Source organism: Pieris napi, chromosome 4 (genome assembly GCF_905475465.1).
Source record: "Pieris napi chromosome 4, ilPieNapi1.2, whole genome shotgun sequence".
Lineage (NCBI taxonomy): Eukaryota > Metazoa > Arthropoda > Insecta > Lepidoptera > Pieridae > Pieris > Pieris napi.
This window is the reverse complement of record NC_062237.1, coordinates 855,386-878,928: the sequence shown is the minus strand read 5'-3', so window position 1 is coordinate 878,928 and position 23,543 is coordinate 855,386.

Here is a 23,543-nt window from a genome sequence, read left to right as displayed (position 1 = left end):
AATCAAGTGCGTAAAACGGACGAGAAGAACTGGCAATAAACTCTCCGCCACTCTTTTTCACTTTTTTTTGTAGTGTAGTGTAGGGCCGTTGTAAGTCCTGGCTAATAAGCCAGCATATTTCCATCCAGAAGCACAGTTTCCTGGACACTTCGCAGCCTTCACGGAGCAACCTCAGGACACCAACTCCTTTAAAAAAAATGTGTAGTGCAGACAAGCCTACGGGGCACCCAAAAAGGGCAGTCGTCGCAGCCCATTTTAGTGGGTGCGTTGCCGGCCTTTGAGAGAGAAGAATGCTCTTTTTTTAAACAGTTGAAGGTCGTGTCTCGAGGTGAGTTCCACAATTCGCTAGGTCACAAAAGAACAAACAAAGCTCTAAGCTTAAAGAAAGCCGTGTACGAAGGCTAGCTATGAATAAATCGGCAGTTAAGTCGTTTTTCATAAACGAGGATGAACGGAATCGATATTGGTTGTTCCCATTCCGTTTTCCCACGAACGTTACCCGATAAGGCAGTTTCGGTGAACCTATTTGTGTTTGATATTTGCAATTTATGTCCATTGTTAATTAAAGATTGATTAACTAACTGAAGGGCATATAAAAAACGCGTTATTGTCAATGCGAAAATTGATTCGTTAAGCTTATTAGAGATAGAGAAGGCTGGTCAACATGATAGGAATTTAAACGGACCGTTTTGTTATTGTATATTAAGATGTTACTAATAGTTCTTGCTACACGAGAGAAAGCACTTATAGGCTGAAGGTTTCCATTTAAATCCTCTTAAGAGTAGTGTCTAGCTGTTATCTTCTTCTTTTAATTTTGCCATCAAAGATCGTCATGGCTTTAATTGGATGACACGCTTCTGAACAATGGCTTGGTGCTTTGTAGCAGCCATTGTCTGAGATTCTTTAACCAAGACGTGGGTCTTCGGCCAGGTCTCCTTCTACCTGCTGCTAATTAATTACTGTAATGAATTAGAGTAATAATATTAAATTGATCACCAAATGACGAGCAAATGGGCAGGACGCTCACCCGATGTTAAGTGATACTTGAAGACTGTCAATGCCAGAGAGGTCGCGAGTCCGTTGCCAGCCTTTTTCGCTATTTCTTGATATACCTCAATCAAGAATTATTCACACGTCATTTACATTCAAAGGTTGTCTTCAATATAACATTTGAGTGAGAAGAATAAGTTCTCTATAATTTTATAACTTTGTTCTAATTTTAAAATATAATAATGTATTTATTTATCTTTTGAATTCTGTTTATGCGTAAACCTACAAGCTCTTGCGGTTTCCGGAATACCTTTTCTTTTAATTAACATTTGATATTTAACTCCATTTATGGTTTAATGAATATCGTTAAATGCCAATACTCAGTTTATTTATGACCGATTTATATGGATTCGATTAGACAATTCTTTTAATCGATGACATCATTTTGTTTATTATATATTGCAAATTTCTTAACGGAACGTTTGGTACTATTGAATAGACATGTTTTTATACTTTAACTCTTTAAATAGATAATTTAATTGTATAATGCTCGCGTAATTAAGCGTTCAACACGACTCTGAAGTTTTGTGTGGAGCTCATTCACTCAAACATAAACGATGCTTATTAGGCACAGATAGCTAATCACCTGCTTGTATTTGGAAGAAAATTTATTAAAGAAACAAACGCAATCGGAGATCAAGATCCATATAGGAAAATATTGTATTAATATAATTATTTCCTGGAAACATATGTAGACATACACACAGAGATAACAATTTTATTACTAACAAAACACACACATAGAAACACACAAAATAACAATAATAAAAAAAAAAAAGAATGAGAGATAGGTAACCGTTTTTTTTCTTTTAAAGAACAAGGTACCATTTAAGTGTGTAATGTGTGTGTGCTGTGGTTGTAATTGGCCCTGGCTCAGAATTATTCTGCGGACTGTTCCGCAGCGCTGGTCATTCTGCCAGAGACCACAGCAGCTAGTTTGCGCCTCAGTCGCAAAAAAAGAAAAAGAATGTAATAACTTAGTAGAAAAAAATAATATTAGTAAAAGTTAGCAGTGTAAGTAATGAAATCTTGTTCAAACTATATAGTAAATAAAATATAATTAAAAATAAGAATAATGGTTAAGAAATAAATAAATTAATACTTTTGGGCGGATTAAAAACTAGATTTCGTGGGATTTTGTTGAGTAACTAAATGTTCTTTATAACTACGACGAAAATTTGATTTATAGGTACGTTTTAAAGATTTATTTTGTACATAATGTAGAAGTATTGTCACTAAGTATGACTTGATTTCTTTGACAAAATGAATTTAAAATCGCGAACTAAACCAGTTCTCGTTAATTATTTTTTATTGCGCATGGGTAAGTTACGCTTCCAAAGTCGAAATATTTCCGTGAAGTCATAAAAATCTCAATCTTACGGATCGTACTACAAAATCAATTTTCTTGTTTATTTTGAACGCTAAAAGCAGGTATTGAATGGTCATTACCTACTTAGACCAAAGATATTGAATAGGGCTACTTCAGGCTAATTTTAATTATAATTAACTTAATTAACTTAAGTAACTTTTGAGTTTGTTGCGAGATTATTGCCAGTTTTTCTCTTCCGTTCTACACTCTTGATTTGAGAACTGGCAATAAGTTCATTAGTGTACATTATGTTACGACTTTTGAGCTAGTGTAATTGAGCTATAAATTTAGAGTAAGTGTTAGTGAACACTGGGAATACAAATATATAAATATAAATACATAACAATATTAATTTTAGTATAGTGGTTTTTATTCTAGGTACATGGTCTTCACAAATTATATCAAAACAATATATTGTAAAATCTATTTTAAAAGAGTAAGTATGGAGTTTCTTGCCCATTCTTCTCTATATGAAACTACCTTTTGGGCAACTACAGTATTTTTTTTTAATATTTATAACTTGTTATTTTGACTTTCAAATGTGCCTTTTTAATAGGATTTATTGAAATAAATGATTTTACTTATTTTGACGCAGGAGTTAGGTTTATTAGTCCCTATTAAGTGGACTATAAATACAAATAGAGAGTATTCTATGTTAACTTAATTGCTAATTACATGAAAAGTAAAAAAAAAACTTTGATAACTAGCAACATTACCGCAAAGCTTTGTTCTTATTAAGTAAACACGAGTAGACAAGGAAATATTTAGAATGGTTACTTTTCAACTTTTACTTTTGTTTTTTAACTCACTTCTGAGGACTATTTAGAATTACTGTTTATATCATAAACTATTACAATTTTCGATTTCTCTTAAAAATCTCACAACATTACAATATTAATTAAACCAAGACTGTTAATTGATTAAGGCTATTGTTAATTGATAAACCTTGCAACCAGTGCCGGCTTCTCACCGGTAGACATTTATTTTCTGAATGTTGTTACCTCGGAGATAGTGACAAATTAATATAAGCAACGCCGAAAGAATTTTGAATATATTCGTAACTAAGATACAAACAAAAAATATCTTTCCTCTTTATAATATACTACATAACAGTGTCCATAACCAACTAAATGTATGTAAATGTAAAAAGTTTGGTTTGGTTTAAATGTAAAAAGTTTGGCGTATTAAATAATATGTTATAAATTCTCCGTAATTTCCTTACATTTTATTACAAGTCGAAACAGCCCTGAGCCGTACCATCCTCTGTTGAAATTAATGCAGTATTCTACGAAAGTACTTAAGAATTATCGATGCCCGAATTTTCAATTATGTGTTATAATGGTCGTACGGGGACGAATTCTTGCAATTTATTATTTTGCCCCAAATTTCGTACGCACAGGCATTTATTAAGATAAATGGTGTTCAATGCGGAGTTAATGATAAAGGAAGAAGTTTATGATCAGCATATACTTATAAAGTTTTAACTGGCCGTTGACATTTCAATACATTGAATACGTCTGGGATATTCTTCATTCGCGCTCTTCTTTTCTGAAGGTCGTGTCCTGGTCATGTTCCTCCACTCTCCCATGTTTTCGGGAAACTGTAACTTAGAATTCTTATCTGCTATTAAAGGATGTCTACAAGATGTTTACTAGGAATTCAAACCTTCTAGTGGAGTTCTCTTCTAGTAGGTGTCCACAGTTTGCAAAAAAAGTACTAATCTCTAAATCTATTTAGAAAAAGTACTAATCTCCACCCATAAACCTGCAAAGCCAGCAACAGACCCCTCTAATGAAAAATAGCTCGGAAATGTGTTGCCGGACATAGCATGCAAAACCAAACACAGGTAGGTATGCGAGTAAGTAAACAATATCCTCTTAAAAAGCGGCAACACACCCGCGAGCTATCATCAGAGGCGTCTGTTGGTGGCTGTTTTCACTTACCAGAGCTCGTCCATTTCAAGAATGAGGATACTTACTTTGTATTTATAAATAATAACTATATATTAAGTGCAATCACAAAGAATATTTGAAAAATCCCGACCTCAACAATTTTTACATAACAACATGACATGATAATCTTTCGAAGGGAATGTACGATGTCTTGTTAACATGAATCTTCACCAATTTGACTACAATTACCCCGATAAGGTACCGCAGATTAAATTAAAATGTTTGTATTTGTATTTTAAATAAAAATTCTGATTAAAAACCCATATTCGTTAAGTGAGAATTAATTTAATAAATTTTTCACACTGAAGTGCAATTTCCGTACTGTCCGAGGTCTAGTATTTCAATATAATAATAAAAAAAAGTGTGTTTATTCATTATAATGTGTAAGATTTTAAAGGCCGGCAACGCACTCGCGAGCCCTCTGGCTTTGAGAGTGTTCACCTTTTTAAGTAAAAAATACATGTGAACTACATTTCACAGCTTCATAACAAACTTAATAGTTAATTTTATAACAAGTGTTTTCTATAACTGTTAACAATATCTCCCAAATTGTTGCCAAATTGCCACTTTCTTCACAAAGTTTTCCTTCACCGTACATAAATACGCGCATAGAAAGTAAATTCCATTGCTGCACAGCCGGGATTCGAACCTACGACATCAAGAACCTTCCATACATTTAGTAGTGACATATTGTCATTTATTTTTTAAGAAACACCGTATCAATACTGCTATATCACTATTGACATACAATAAATTCTTCAATTAAAGCTTATAACTCAAAGCGTTCCTTTTTTATCGAGCTCCAGCATAAATCGTACAGAAGCTAGTTCAGCAATTATCATATTAACATTACACTACTAAATTATGCCAGCATCGCATGCAGGACCGGTAAAATTTAATTAATCCAATAATAAATAAGGCGAGAGGATCCGCGGTCGCACGCATGTCGTCACGTACAGCCATATTTATATCAATATCGGATTACAATTTATTGCTGCAGCCACTACTGTTACCACTTACTATCTTTGAGAATTATTGTACTAACCTTATAGCTTAGGAGCTGGGTGTATTTTATTTCTACTGCATTTATCATGGAGAGTTTGGATTAACACCTGCAGCTGAGTTTCATCATCGAGGCAGAATACGACTGAGCGCTTTTTCTGCACACCACCAGCTGTCCATTGAAGTATTCCGAAACAATTCAAGAAAAGAGCGTGCCAATTCTTAAAAGGCCGGCAACGCACTCGCGATCACTGTGGCATTGAAAGTGTCCATGTATCACTCAACATCAGGTGAGCCTCCTGCCTGTCTCCTGTTCGGTTGGTCAAAGAGCAGTGGAGAGAAGTTTACTAAATAAACAAAGATAAATACTAAATATTTAAATTAAGAAATAAACAAGGTCAGAGAAGTGTATTCGAAAGGACAAATAGAGATGGACAGGACATTGCAAGGAGAAGAGGGAAAAAAGTCTGACAGTAGAAGAGATGGGAAGAAAACAGGTTGCAGGCAAGGTTTGGTCAAGAGGGGGCGAGAAAGGGCAGACTGGGAGAGTCTGGAAGGGGCCTTTGATGGGATCGGTAAACCAACTAAAGTTTTTTTATTATTTATTGTATCAGGAAAAGGAACTTGTCCAAAATAAATATTTTTATAACGTTTTTAAGTTTAAAGCTCTTCCCTAGTTTGTGTGTAAAGCCAAAACTTGCAGTAGTGACAAGTATTTACATCATAATTAATTCATAAAAAAATAACACTATTTGATTTTGAAGCAAAGTTCATCTTTCAGATAACAAAGTTTACTAGAAATATACAAGAAGTACTTCAAGTAAATGAATGTAATAATACTGATGAAATATCTAAATCTGAATATTTATTTACAAACATTATAGTATGATGTTTTGTCCTTGTCACATTAATAGTGTTAAAAAGAGAATAAAGAAGACAAACAATAATTAAAAACTAGAAGGCTTGATCTTCTCAAACGATAATAAATGCGATTATTATCGTTTCTTCACACGACCTTGATATATTATGAGTAAAACAGTGTTGGCCTAGTGGCTTAATGAACGTACGATTCTGAACCCGTTCAAATCTCGGCTTTCTATGTACGCATTTAACACAAGCTCGTACAGTCAAGGAAAACATCGTGAGGACACCGGAATGCCTTACATCTAAAACTATAATACTAACCAAATTTGCCTTTAAAAAAATTAAAATATTATAACATGAAACAGTTACCAAAACAGAAGTATTTAAAAAAATATATATTGAGGGTCAATGTATATTTTGCAAGAGAGAAGTAATATAACACAAATAATAGTGTTATCGGCGAGCTCTCGGTCGAGGCATATGTACACCCGTACAATAAATTGAAAGATAAATTGAAACAGGACTAATTTCAATCTGTTTTTGATATCTTTTTAAAATTGAGAGCCATTAGCGATCGTTGGGTATAAATCACACGATTGTGGATAGTTTATTGTAATTAGCAATTTGGTAATGTACTGATAGTATGGTGTGAAGTGATTAATTTTACGTTTTTAATTGAGTCATTATGTTCGCTATCTATGTAATTTTTCTCTCGTATTAGGAACCTGCAATATTGTCTTTAATGATCTAAATACAGGCACTGAATGAAGCGACTGGAAATAAGTAATATTATCGATTAAGTATGCAAAAATTGCTATTAATTTAGGTATTTTTATTTGATATAACTAACATATGCAAAGGTAAAAGACAGGGATGGCTGAATAAACATCAAACATTAAGTTGTGCATTGAAACTCCCGTGAATTAACAGATTTCTTTGTGCAAAATCAACAATACATGTTCGTACAGTAAGAAGTAAGTATTTAAGAGCAGTCTAGTGGCTTTAGCGTGCGAGTCTTATCCCTGAGGTCGTTGGTTCGATCCCCGGCTGGATCCATCGTTGGTGCACAACGGACTTTCTTTCTATGTGCGCATTTAAAATTCGCTCGAACGGTGAAAGAAAATATCGGGAGGAAACCGACATGTCTTAGAACCAAAAAGTCGACGGCTTGTGTCAGCCACAGGAGGCGGATCACCTACTTGCCTATTAGATTAAAAAATGATCATGAAACAGATTCTGAAATCTGAGGCTCAGATCTAAAGAGGTTGTAGCGCCACTGATCTATTTTATTATTTAAATAAAGAACATGAGACAGTTTAATTGGTACTGAGTCCAGAATTTGGTCTAAAAGTTTTGAAAATCTTCAAAAAATATCACAAATTATTATGACGATTTATAATATTAAAGTGGGTTTACAAATATTATGGACTTAGCTATAAATCTTACTAAATATAATTGGTTGGTTACCATGCTCCATACAAATATGGTACTATAATCCAGGTTTAATAAGTCCGCCAAAGTTAATAGACAAAGACAAAACGCAATGAGGGCGTGTGAGATCACGGGTGGTGTCACAGACTACAACTCATATAACGCGCTAATACCAGAATCGATTGCTTCCTTCATAAATTATTATTACCATAGATTATTTTATAGATACAACAGTTAGAATATATTTATTTTTCAGATAATTTAAATGTTAGTTAACAAGCTGGAGCACCTTGACTAAGGAACGTGTTAAGAGAAGGAAGTTTTTTTTATAGAACAGGAGGCAAATGGGCAGGAGGCTCACCCGATGTTAAGTGATACCATCGCCCATGGACACTCTTAATGCCAGAGGGCTCGCGAGTGAGTGGCCGGCCTTTTTATAATTGCTACGCTCTTTTCTTGAAGGACCCTAAGTCGAATTGAATGATTGTAGGCAAGTGAAACCATAAACCATTTTAGCGCCACTAGAGACATTTTATTCATTCTGTACCATCATAAATTTAAACACCCTTGTACATTAAAAAATAAGTCTTATACACTAGATATTGTGAGATAGCTATTTACTATAACAGAGAGAAAACATGTTTTGGTACGAAGCTGAAGTAAGGTTAAGTATTTTGTAATTTTCGTGTTATTTTATTGTAGTTTAGTGTTCAATACTTATTCAATGTTTCTTTTTCCGTTATACCTTGTATGGAATGTTTATTATTAGTTATAAATAATCTTACACGGACGTATGATATCGTTCAAAATCTAATTAAAAACCTATTAGATATGCAAGAAAAAGAATAAATTTTGATATATATATAATATGTGCCTGTTTACAGACACTAAGTTAATTTGTCTATGGTTTGCGCATTTTTCCGTGTTAAAGGTTCTATAGATGGCCAGGATTTCACAGCACTTACAAAGCAACAAAGACAAAATACAGATAAACAATTTTCAAGCGCATGAAAATTATAATCTATGACAACCCCGGCAAACACAAATTGATCTCACGGGTAATTGATATCCACATGGGAGGCGCCAATTTATTCGCCTTTAATTGGTCGCAAATGGCTTCTGCGCTTAGAGCCTTCGCTTTGACCCTGAGATTACGTTCTAGGGAAATCTTTGTAAGACAACGAGGTGCAACGAACTTTTCGGATACAATACCTAAACGAAATTAAAAGTACAAGGAGTTCTGAATGGTCATTCCATAATGATTTTTTTATAATTTATGAGCACTGAGCAGTGTTGGTCTAGTAGTTTCAATGTGCGACTCTCATCCCAGAGGTCGTAGGTTCGAACCCCGGCTGGGCACCAATAGAGTTTCACCCTATGTGGGCAATTAACATTTGTTCGAACGGTGAAGGAAATCGACTTGCCTTAGACCGAAAAAGTCGACGGTGTGTGTACGGCACAGCTGGCTGATGAACTACTTGCCTATTAGATTTACGAATGATGATCATGAAACAGATACAGAAATCTGAGGTCCAGACAGGCGCCACAAGCGTATTTAAAATAAGGCAGATAAGTATTTTACAGCAAAAAAATAATATAATTATTTCTATAACATGCCTTATTAACCTCTGCTCTGCTCCATCGTATAGCCAAGTCAAGTTCAAATTCAAAATCGTTTATTCATATAGGTAACACAATGTACACTTATGAACGTCAATAAAGAAATACATATAAAATGATTTAATTTTACAATAATTAACTACTGCCAGTTCTCAAATCAAGGGCGTGGCAATAAAGTCGAAAAACTAATAAGTCTCAACTTTTGGCCCCCTAATATCTCATCGAAAGTTTTCATAGACAATTGTTATTGTGATTTTTTATTTTCATTTCATTAAATAATGAAATGAAAATAAAGTAATATAATTTTAGCAAAAAGTTTTTGCTAAAATTATATTTATTTATTTTTGCATTAGACGATACATGTCTTAGTGTGGAAGTTGAAATATTAAATTAAATTCTGTCTAAAATGTCACCTGTCAACTTCCACAGCAAGCCTACACAGAATATACCACCTAAATAAATAGCGAAAACTATCAGTGACACATCTATAGCTTCACACGATTGGGCTAATGAAAATACAATTTATTTTCTAACGATAGCACCATTGTATATATTTCATCTTTCTTATTTATGACGTCATTACTCTCTCACTCGAGAGTTCGCATCAATTAAATTCGTAGTATCATAACTCAAAAACGATTCTGGTTTTAACGCTCGAAGCAAAAAACTGGCAACATCGCATCGAGATAAAGTAGTCATTTATAAGACACGGTCGCGCCTACAAATCGTTACTAAATGACATATTCAAGGAGAATTTGATGACAGTCGACATATTTTACAGCACTTTGTTCTAGAACAAGAACGTTGACACTTCCACTAGGCATCGTTAATATTGACTCTTATCTGATGCGGCGAAAGTTATAAGCGGCCGCGAAATTTCTAATGAATAAAAACATTATAACTAACACATTTATATCGTGAAAAAAAATTGAGAAATACTTTCTGAACTGTGAAGTATCCGATCTTGGTCATCATGAGGAACTTTATGCATGCTAGCTGAATCCCAGAATGACATGCACATAGGTAAAGGTATAAAAAAATCTTATTATCTTTAAAATGTTTATAAAGTATGTAATACATTATTGAATCTTTTAAGCTTATAAAAAGGTTATAAAGATATATGGATGTTTTAATTACAGAACTTTCGTATTCTGTGTAATTCTTAGTCTATGGTAGGTATGTAATTTTTAGTCTATGGTTTAAGTATTCATCAATACTTTTAACATTTTTTTACATACAGTGTTATTTTTTTGTGAATATTAGTGGGAAAAAGGTTTAGTTTAATAATAAGTATTATGCGTGGGGGCTTGCCGTATGTTAGACGCATTCTCTTATGCGTTGCGCATGTCATCTTGGGATCCAGCTAGCATGCATAAAGTTTTTTTTTAACGGTCAAAATACAAATCAAAAACTTCAACGTTGCGAAAAAAGTGTCTATCAGACTTGTAACTTATTTTTTTTTACGATAAACGTATTCCGTGTGGTGTTAGATACAGTCCTCTATACTCAGATTTCAATGCTCTAAACGCTAAAGCGTATAACTTAAGCCGCATGGAGATTTAAGATGAATGGCATACCACGAAAGAATGCGTTTTTCTCACATACCTTCGGGCACTGCCGAGTAAAAACTCTTCCAATTAGTACAATATATTGTGCCATTACAGGATCAGAAGCTTATCTGTGATCGTTTAATTCATATTGCACGTACTAGAAACAACTACTGTGTAACAATTATATGCTTACAAAAGCTCTGTCTTTTTTCTACGTCATTGATAAGACAAGGATGCAGTTTCCTGTATTGTCCTCGTAAAAGTGAATGATGGCTAATGAGGTTTTATTAGTACAAATTAAAAACTATTTTTATGATGAAATGGCTATTGTCTAGGTATTGTAGTGACAGTAAAAACTTTTTGTTTGTGATGTTCTTTGAACTTCCAATTATTATCAATTACATAAAAAGTACAAGCAGCATTTTTAGTTTTAAGCATCTATCAGAAAAAGTATTTAGTTCGTTAAAGTAAGATGTTTAAGATTCTCACAGCAATTGCTGTCATATTATAAACCAGGAATAACCCTCCAGTTAAATGATTTTAATCTTAACGCAATGAGCAAAATCACTAGCTAATTTAATACCTTTTGTATTTATTAAAAAACAGATTTCGGTATGTTTCTCTGTTTCTCTGATTTCATGGTCAGCCTTCTTTGTCTGACACACACAGACGGTTTTTTTCGGTCTAAGGCTCGGTTACCTCTCGATGTTTTCATTAACCCTACGAACTAGTGTTAAGTGAGCACATAGACTCTTGGTGCACTTTTGAAATGCCTATAGTAGGATTTCAACTTACGACCTCAGGGATGCGAGTCGCATGCTGTTTACCACTAGACCAACACTGCAACGCCTTGGTGTTTATTAGAATGGTAATGCTCGGTTTGGTTTGTACTAAAAAATGAATATTATTTCAATGCACGCCATTAAAAAATATATCATAATATTGACGTATTTAAATTAATTGTCAGCGATCCCTTTATTGCAATTTATTGAGCTTTCTCTCGTCCTGTATTTTAACTCTTAGTCATGATTGAATATCCAAATATTTATTTAAGTTTACTACATCATACACAATACAATATCTACGGTATATGTTACAAAAAAAATAAAAAATATCCCAGCAAAGCATCGGATTAGGTACGAGATAGGCACTTAACAATGCTTTCTTTAAATAGATCAGCCCACTACTAAATATATCCAGCTCCGGATAAGGAATGTTTGATCCGTTATAATCGGGAAAAATTCAAAAGAGAGCCTGAACCCCCCAACCCCAGATTGGTTGTTGTAGACGGAATTTAAAAAGTACATTAAAAATATTTTACAACTAGGCCCTGCGCTTGTAATGCTCCAGTCATATCAGGTATTCATCCTATCTCGATAGGGGTATAATTATGAATATTTTAACTACACTTGGGCAGAGAGCAGTGTTGGCCTAGTGGCTTCAGCGTGCGACTCTCATACCTGAGGTCGTAGGTTCGAACCCCAGCGGTGCACCAATTGACTTTCTTTCTATGTGCGCATTTAACATTTGCTCAAACGGTGAAGGAAAACATTTGTGAGGAAACCGACATGTCTTAGAACCAAAAAGTTGACGGCGTGTGTCAGGCACTGGAGGCTGATCACCTACTTGCCTATTAGATTTAAGGCCAAGACCTAAAGAGGTTGTAGCGCCACTGATTTATTTTTTAACTACACTTGGGAATTATAAAGTTACCATGCCCCTATGAGAAATGAAACATTCCACAGCATATTAAACGCCTAGTTATCAATGCCGGTGCGAGGCCCGATATAAGGCCCTTGGAGATGTCTTGGGATCAAGCCGACAAATTGTTCTATTCAATGAGAATTGCAATTATAGTAGTCCCCTTTGGTATTCATTAAATGAACATTGTTTTCCATTTCCAATGGGACGAGATAAGCGTGAGTTAGAGGAATGTTGATTTTATTTCTATGGATTTATTAATTGCCTTAATTCAGAAACAGTCTATACTAAACGTGTGCTGTTATTTTATATATACCCTAACAGTATGCTGGCGGTAATAGCCGACGGATTGCCCTTACATAGGTCATTGCAATGGACTGCATGTGTTTTTAATTTTATGAGTGAATGCCTGGGTGAACCACGAGGTCTCATAGTCTCATCATCAAAGTCAAAAATCATTTATTCATGTATAGACCAGTGCCGATAATTTTTGTAACCAAAAAAAATTACAGTAGGATGAAACCCATTAGAAAAGCAGGGGAATATGATCAAAATGAAATTAAAAATAAATTACTGTCGATCTGAGGTCGGGAAGGGGCAGGGGGGGGGGGTTAAGGGTTAAAATCGGTTTATCTCGATTTCCGGCAAAACTAAAAGTCCTATCGAAGAAAACACATTTTTGTTTCACACATTTTTCACATAACCTCAAAATTTATGTGAAAAATTCAAAAAACCAACATTTTGGTTTTTTATTTCTATCTTTTACAAAAATTTATATTTTTAAACGAAATTTGGTGAAAACTTACCTTATTATGTCCCAAATATACTGTAATTTATTTGATTAAAAATATTTATTTTTTCACCTTATTTTGAATTAATATCGAAAAACACCCTAATTTTCAATCGAAAATTCTGACGTCAAAATTTCAGCTTTTTTCAAAAAGTTGGTGTGCTTTCAGTTCGTTGAAATCTCTACTTTCCTATGGTAAAAAATATATATATATATTACCATAGTAAATCTTCTCAGAAAATGAAAAAAAATCGTATGCAGTAACGCCCAGACCCGTCATCCCCTTCCCTACTTCTCTATGAAATAAACCCCCCCCCCCCTACTCCTTCCCGACCTCAGATCGACCGTAATTTATATTTCATATTCCCCTGCTTTTCTAATGGGTTTCATCCTACTGTAATTTTTTTCACTTTTTATTATTTTTAAAGGCTATCTGCACTGGTCTAGTAAGTAACACAATGTACACTTATGAACGTCAAAATAATAAATTAAAGGCTTCTAATTTTACTGCCAGCTCTCAAATCAAGGGCTTAGAACGGAAAAGAGGAACTGGCAATGAACTCTCCGCCACTCTTTTTAATCGACAAGGTTTTTGTTTTACACAAAGTTTGGAGCTGCAACCATTACACTATGTTTCACTTGACATCTTAATTAATAAGTAATAATAAAATAAATTAAAAATAAAGATTAAGGGCGTGTGAAGGGTTGGGTTAATGAATAGCAGAGAGCTTGGAGTGTAGACCCAGCCCCACAGTCCCCGCGTCAAGCTCGATTCATGGCACGGGCCTGCGTAAGCGCATTTTCACCTTATTTAAAAATAATAATAAAATTTAGGACAATATTGCAACTAACACAATAATAACCATATGGACTTATGATTGACGTTGAATAAATAAATTATTATTATTATTACACTGTTCTAGCTGAATCGCATACAATGTCGGAACAGTTTAAAATAAAAATACATAATATTATATACGATTTAAAAAACTGGTAATTAAACGTGAAAGCGAATTTATTGCCAATATATAATAAACTCTGTCCTGTACACACGTCTTACATACACATAAAAAAATATCTAATAATGTAAATCATTTTCTAACACACTTGAACACACTAAACATTTAACACTAAACCATCCAAGGGGCCACCCAAACGCATACAAAAAAAATCCTTCAAATCTGTCAAGCCGTTTAAGAGGAGTTCAGAGACATACACACGCTCAGTAGAATTATATATATACAGATGTAATCCATTCACGGACAGTTGGGGTTTAAACGCACAAACTCAGGGTCGCAAGTCATTACTCAAAACTATATTCATATTCGTATACTTTACGCACAATAATTTAATGAAATATGTAAAATTCCCCGAGAATTAAGTAGCAGTGTTCGCCTAGTGGCTAAAGCGTGTGGCTCTCATACCTGAGGTCGTAGGTTCGATCCCCGGTTGTGTATCAATGGACTTTCTGTCAATGTGAAGGAAAACATCATGAGGAAACCGACTTGCCTTAGACCAAAAAATCCGACTGCGTGTGTAAGGCCTAGGAGGCTGTTCATCTTTTTGCCTATTAGAATGACAAATGATCATCAAACAGATACAGAAATTTGAGGCCCAGATCTAAAAAGGTTGTAGCGCCACTATTTATTTATTTTATTTAAAATTCCCAACAACTGTATTTATGCAAAATCAATTACTTAGCAACAGATCATTACAACAGCAATTAATGCGTACGCGCAGGTAAAAGTCACACGGTTATCTTTATATAATAAAAATGTGGTCGGTGTCTGTACATTGAAGGTATTATAACTTGTGTTCAATTTTGTTTTATTGTTTTTTTGTATATTTTTTACGCCGCAAAAACTGCTTTAAAATACGCTCAGTTGTGGAACGACGAAACTCAGCTGCAGGTATTAATCCGAATAACTCCTCTGAACACTTTCCAAGGTAAATGCGGTAGAAGATGAAGAGTGCCCCACATCTCTACGTTAAGTTTCTACATATTTAAGTTAGCTGTTAAATTACCGTTATTTGTTTATAAAATTTGGCAACCGAACTGCGTAGCCTTTGAGGGAGGAGTAAATTTTTTCTTTAAATAATTTGAGGTAATATCTTCTAAAAAAGACCAGGAGATCGATTCCACAATAATATTAAATATGCCTCATATATGGTTCATAATTAAGTAAGAATTTTAATATTCTAAATAATTTTTTTTTTTTTAATACAAAAGATATAGCCATAGCCATGCGATCATACAGATATCTGTCCGAAAAGCTAGGCAGCAGGGGAGTGTCTAATCCCCCCTTTGCTAAAAAGGGGCTTTATTTGCTCAAGCTGGTCTGGTAGATTTGGGCCCAGGCAACCACTTTCTGGATATATCCTCATGATGTTTATGAGCGATTCAGACCCAGCTGACGGACCAGAGTTATCTCTTGTGCTATTAATCTTACTAACTCATTTCATAACATATATGAAAATGTATTTTATTTAAATTATTAATATAAATCATTAAATTGATACATTGAAATTTCTAGTGCTGTAGAAATACAGATTCTCTATTAGTATTAATTAGATTTTAAGTATCTTGTGCAATATTAGTGTGCAGTCAGCTGCATCTCTAGTTATCGTGAAATGTATAAACAGATATTGAAGTATGTAATTAAAACCTTAAGATAATGTAAATTGGTATCATTTAACGACGATTTTATTACGAAGAAGTTACAAATGACGTATCAATTAAAATTCAATAAGGATTTCTGGTAATTTTTGACGAATATATTACAGGATTATTCTCTTGAATTCTATGCGTGAGTTTAAATATATTCGGGTTCCAGGGCGGGTTTGTTAATGCTATATAGTTACAGCATATAGTCGGTTTACGAAATAGATAGTTATTTTCATAATTTGGTTGAGGGTAGTGCAGAATTCTTGACAATGATCGCCACTCTTTTATATTCAAATAACTTGGCATCCATGGCAATAGAGAGATGTAGGGTCTCTCTATATATATCTGCATCTTCTACCGCATTTACCACGGACAGTGTTTAGGGTAGCTGTTCGGATTACCAGCAGCTGAGTTTCATCATCGGACGTCGAGGCAGAATACGAAATTGCACCTATCACCTCGACGTACGTCGTTCCACAAAAACTGGAGAGGGACACCCGGAACGAAGTTCTTTTCGATAAATTAGTGAAGGAATTGTAATAAAATTTTATTTTTGTTATAATAATATTTGGTTAGCACAATAGTAAAAAGTGGTTATAATGCGTACTTGCTAAAAATACATAAGCATTTATTATTGTCTGTATAAAATTTCTACTTACCTAACTCCATCAGCAATATCCGGAACTTGTCCAGAAACACGGTCAGGATTCATTATTGTTATTATTATTTTTTATTTATTATGTACAAAAAACCTGTATACACTCAACAAAATTAATAGTAGCGGGACCACACTTCAATGCGAAATAGAAAGACGAAACAAAATAACTGGCTTGCTTGCTATAAGAGAGAGACACACGCGTACGGCTTTCAACTATAGCAAAAAGTGTCGTTATAACTTTTAGTCTTAATTTTGCTCCGTCTAACCTAACCTTTCCCAACGCGCGATAAGGAACTTTATTCCAATTGTTACCAGCAATAGATTAATGTATGTAGGACGTAGGTAGTGTATTTGAATTATTACTATTCTAACATATATTGTTCTAAATACAAAATATTTGTTTAATAAAATTTCATGAGGGTAGTCCAAAATATTTTCACTCGGCCGATCGTCACGTTTTTTAATAGTTAGTTTTACTCGGGTTATGTTAGACGCATTTTTATTTTGATCTATACCTTTTTGTTAATTACATTTGTTTGTAACGAGGTATGTACTCAGAACTTATTATTCTACTACAAAATTGTGTGTCGACGGCCACCGAACCGTTTTTTGTGGTACATAGATAAAATGACACACTATACATTGACAGTGTATTGCAATACAAGACGTGCCAAAAACGCTGAGATGTTATCGATAAAAACATTATAATAAACATGAAATAACAATAAGCAATAAACGCAAATTGATAATCTGATTTCTGTAAGCGCTCGTAAAACGCTACCAAGTTTTAACCATTTGTTTCTCGTAAACCTTTTATAGTAATTTTAACGCTATAAATTTTTACAATTTTGTATTGAATATCTGTTTATTTAGTTCAAATCACTATTGAAGCGGGCATCTTCCCGCTTCAATAGTGATTTTGATTTCTATATTTAGATATCGTACGTACACGTACTTCCAAGATGATATATTTATAACGAGGTCAGTGTTACGAATATTGAGAGAACAGCGACATTGTTAGGTGATAATATCATTGGGTTTCTTATTGTAGGATATTTTGTAACCATTTCATTCTGTTTCTATAATGGCGGGTAGATCTAATAAAATATTTGCAGCATTACCTTAAGCGCTAAATAACCTGCATCATGAGCAACACCACACAACAACCTCACTTCCACACAACAACACAGCCCAATTAGGTATTACTTAAATGAATTTAATAATTTTTATTGACGTTTTCCTTTCGTAAACGTTTGAATATTTTTGTATGTAATATGTATTCCGTCTACTCGTATTCTATATCTTTAGTATAATTGTGTTCTGTTATATATAATTTATGTTAGCTGTAGATTTACGAAATACATAAATAAGATTGAAAAAAAGCGAGTTCTCTATGGGACAATATTATCAAAATATGCAAATTATTACAGACGTGTAAACTTTAGCAACATCTGACATAATGTTATGTTTACGCTTTATATTCTTCTATCTAGCATTTTTATTTTCTTTACTTACTTTGGTCACACAAGATTCACCACTATTATTGTGTGTTCTTGTATATTAGCTAATACAACCGAACTGTTTATAAGACATATAATGCAGTCATTGCATAATTTTTTTAAAATGTAATAGGAGGCAAATCGGCAGGCACATGGACGTTGCCAGAAGGATCGCAAGTGCGTTGCCGGCCTTTAAAATTTACTTTAGGTTTAAACGTAAAGCACTAAGAATTTTTTGTTGAAGATGAGTGCATTGATTTAGAATATCATTTATGTGACAGAAATGTAGTACTTCATAATAAAATTAATATTACAGTGTAAATACATATAGTTTCTGGATCCTGCCCTGCGATTCTGTAACTCACTTCACGAACTCACACAGCGGTTTTCGCATCGGCGGTCGCTCTCAAATCAGTCGTGAAGCAGTCATTTTATGATTTGGCATTCTGAAAAGGTGGGAGCTTGTAGTTTATTGTTTATCAGAATGCCAAATCATAAAATGACTGCTTCACGACTGATTTGAGAGCGACCGCCGATGCGAAAACCGCTGTGTGAGTTCGTGAAGTGAGTTACAGAATCGCAGGGCAGCTCACAAAACCAAACAACAAAAAACAAAACAAGATAACCTCGTGAGCTCTTCATTAGTAGGAATTGTATGTAATGCCTACATAAATTTACTTTACACCTATAATAATAAGATCCCTCCTTATGCGTCATGTAAAAAATTCCTATCATATTCTGTTTCACGGTGAATCCGATATTTTAAATTTAAATGAAACTTCATTATATATTTCACTTCATCAATATGCGCATACGCAATGTGCCCTTGGTGTACAAATTTAGGCAAATTGAAGATCAGCAAAGCTGGGTTTAATTTGTCTTCCCCGATAAGACATTAAAACGGGTTATTAACAATGTAGGGAAAAACTTTTGCGTAATTGAAAATCCTACTAAAGGACTTGAAATTTAATTAATAAAAGTACAATCCGAATCATGATTTATTATAGCTACTAAAGCAGTATTAATGCTATTTGTAGCTTTTACGGTCTACCTCAATTTGGTAAGTTAAATTACTGATAAAAAAGCCAGCTTCAGAAAATATATACGCTTTGATCAATGTTAACTTTCATTCCAAAGGTTTAAAATCAGCACAGTTTTCCAAATTCTGACTTCAACAACCAACCTAGCTAGTTCAGGCACGTCTCATTATTCGCGAATATAACGGATTAAACAGTACTTATCTGGAGCTGGATGAACTGATTATTTAATACTAATCCGCTGGATTTTTTTAGCTAAACGATAACTTTAATAAGTAAAAAAATACTAGTATTTTTTTGAAGTGAAACTTCTTTATCGGGGTTGGAAAAAAATTTAGTGTAACATTTTTTCGTTACGCGTCACATTTTTCCGTTACGCGCCATCTTTTGAAGTGAAACTTCTTTATCGACGTATGGGAGAAATTTTGTAGCAAGTTACGCGCCATGTTGCTTTTTGAAGTCAAACTTCTTTATCAGCGTTGGAAAAAAATTTACACACATTTGTCACATTTTTCGGTTACGCGCCATCTTTTTCTTGTCCCTACCACGGTTGATCCGAAGAGATTCGAAGCCATTAGTAACAAAAATATATAATAACGATAATAATGATAGTAATACTAATAATTCAATAAATGAAATTCTGTAATAATCTTAGTACTACATAGTAGTACAGTAATAAGTTAAAATGAAATAATTGTATTTGTATTCATGTCTATGATAATAAAAGCCTTTTGTTAAACTTTATCTAATTTAACTTTATTTAACCAATTTCTGTAAAGTTGCATATAGTAGATCATTTTTCGAAAAATAACGAAATATAAATATATACAATAAACTACAAGCTTCTACCTTTTCAGAATGCCAAATCATAAAATGACTGCTTCACGACTGATTTGAGAGCGACCGCCGATGCGAAAACCGCTGTGTGAGTTCGAAATGTGAGTTACAGAATCGCAGGGCTGACGCGAGAAAAGATAAAGACCTAGACAGGTCAGGTGATGGCACGGCGGGTGATGTATAGGCTAGAGCTGCCTGGGTTAGAAACAAGTTCATGGCTAGAAGTCGCCTACGAATCGTTCTAATTCGTTTTCGTTCAACGTAAATTAATCAATAAAGCTTTTTATAAATTTTACGTATATTTAAATGATCCTAATCCTTGGGACTGATTTGCTCCAGTTCAAAAAAATTGTATGGCTCAAAACTTAGCGTTTAAAAAGTGTGGCGGAAAGTTTCTACGCCCTTGACTTGCGAAGTGGTAGTAAATGTAAATTTACAATTAATTTAACTTCTTTTCTGACGTTAGTATGTGTACTTGTTTACTTGGATAAAGTTATTTTGAGTTTGAGTTTATCCCAGTAGACCAAATATTTTGTATTGTTATATCATTTAATAGTACGCAAAAACAGATTGTCTTCCCTTTAATAGAGACAGTAAGTAGTGTTATTGGACACTTTCTTATGTTTAAATGATGCCTTTGTTTTGTATTATATTTCAGTAGCCATTTCACAGGACAAGCAATTAAGTTATTAAGAAATTTTGAAGGCACTATTAAAATACGAAACATTCGATATATGAATGAATGTACTTATCATTGTCTGATCTATGACCACAGATTAACATTGTAGGGACACAAAAAAGTAACATCCTTAAAAGTTGCTTCACGCGGTTTATCAAACAAGTTTCTTTAATTCAACTTCCTACCACAAATATATACTTAAGCATTCCTTTAAATCACAATAAACTATAATCTATTCATTCATTCGTATTGTCCACTTAAAGTGAATAATTGCTTATTTAATAGATTGATCACTGTCACAATGATATAGTGTATTAAAGGACATCTTTGGTACATTAGACTTAATGAGGTCCCAAATACATCTCTACTCCTTATGCCTTTCCATTTATAGACGCATTGTGAGAACTAATTAGGGATTTTCTCGTCTATGAGATGGCTAAGAGAACGACTTACGAATCGCCCATTGCCCGCAATCTCGTACCTCGACATCCGCAAATTTAGCAGCGAAAAACTATGTGGAACTAGCTGCCTACTGAAGTTTTTTCAGACCAATTGGACTTAGGGTCCGAAAAAAGAGCGTACCAATTCTTAAAAGGCACTTGCGCGCTTTCTGGCTATGTGAGTGTCCATGGGCGTCGGTATCAGTTAACATAGCCCGTTTGCGGCTGTTATTTATAAAATAATAATAATTCGCTCGATGTGTATATGAGTAATTTTGAAGGACAGCATGATGCGTTATTTGGTAATCAGTGAGTTCTCAATTACAGCCGTCTTTGCTTAGTATGTAACGAAGTTTTGTAAGCCTAAAATCTTCCTGTCCAAAATGATAGTATTTTTCTTTACGAAAATATGTTAAAGAAATCAAAATTTAATAAGATTTTCATAGGCATTAGAGTAATTAAATTGATTTAATTAAAATATTTTAATTCAATGCCTTATTAAATTCGATTTTTGATTTCTTAACAAAATCGCAAGCTTAGTGGCCATTTTATCAGCGCCATAATATTTATATAGCATTGTCTGTCACGGCGATAGTTCTCGCGTCTCAGTTCTATAATAAAATAAATCAGAGATGTCCTTAAACGACAATTATGTGGGCTGAAAACCAATTTTAGATGACTAATTGGAAACAGTGTATTAAGATATTGTATTAATTTGTTCTAAATGGAGCTGATCTCGTATCAGCACCATTTTAAAGTAAAATCGCTATGTGGAACCAGCTGCCCACTGAAGTATTTCCAAACCAATTCGACTTAGGGTCTTTCTAGAAAAGAGCGTACCAATTCTTGAAAGGCCGGCAACGCACTTGCGACCCTTCCGGCAATGTGAGTGTCCAAGGGCGGCGGTATCACTTAATATAAGGTGAGCCTCCTGCCCGTTTGCCTCCTATTACATTAAAATAAAAAATCAAACTTCAAATATACTTACGATAATAATATAAGATTTGCCTAATTTTAGCTTTGGGTAAGATTTCGAGTGGGTAGGATTTAAAGGCCAGCAATGCACCTGGGAGATCTCTGGCAGAGTGAGTGTCCACTGGTATCACTTAACATCAGATGAGCCTGCTGCCCGTGTTCTATGAAAAAAAAGTGCGTGCGTACAAACACATGTCAGACGTGAAACTTCTTTGGCAAACTAATATTTTAGTCTTGTTCATATTTATACAAATCGAAAACTTTAGATTTCCGAGACTTAGAGGGAGGGAAAATGCAGATATATTAGGAATTTAATGAATTTAATTGTCATTAAAATATTAAGTGTTGAAAATTAATACAAATAATAAATTTAATTTTCTACATTTATTTCTTCGATAATAAAAACACGTGGCATTTTAATTTACAATTCAATATTTCAATAAATTATTTTGCATAAAATATAAAATTCTAATATTTCATAAATTCTCTTTACGAAATTTTAATTTTAAAAATAGAAGAAAAGGTAATTCTCTCAATCGGTCTCAATCGTTCCCTTTTCTTCGACAAAAACGCTGCACATCTTCGTGACGTTTCATCCGTAAAAAATTTACCCTCATGCGCCTAAAGAAGGTTCACTTCAAAAGAGTCAAGATTTATCGTGAATATGATAAAACCAAAAAAACGTACGGAGTCATTCATAGACTCGGATTTTTTCGACATTTTTTCCCTTTTACATTAGTAGAAACCGTAGTTCCGTAAAAACGGAACACCATCCTATTAGTGGCTACTAATTTCCAAAGGAATCCAATTATTATATAATAATATAAGTAATCTTCGGTATTCGGAGAAGGGTAATAAATCATAATTTAAGTTGACAATACGTCCGTTACATATTAAATAAGCGTAATTAATTTCAATACAGCTATCGTTAACATGTCAGAGAATGAGTTTTTGAAGAAAAATCACCGCCGGATGATAAATTATACCTGAGCGAAAGTTTTAGCTAATTGATTCAGGGTTCGACGCACTACATTTTTGTTAAGTGCAATGACGACTCATTGGTCTAGTGGTTAGTACCCCTGACTGCGAATCCATGGGTCCCGGGTTCGATCCCCGGCTGAGGCGAACATCGATGTGATGAGCATTTTGGTGTTGTTCTTAGGTCTTGGGTGTTTAAATATGTATTTATATGTATATCTATCTATAATATGTATGTATATAACACAAGCTTCACCAGCTTAGCATGGGACTAGGTCAATTGGTGTGAATTGTCTTAAAAAAAAAAAAAAAAATAAAAAAAAAAAAAAAAAAAAAAAAAAAAAAAAAAAATTTTACAGGACAGAGGGAAGTCGGGCAGGAGGCTCATCTGATGTTAAATGATACCACCGCCCATGGACACTTTCAATGCCAGAGGGCTCGCAAGT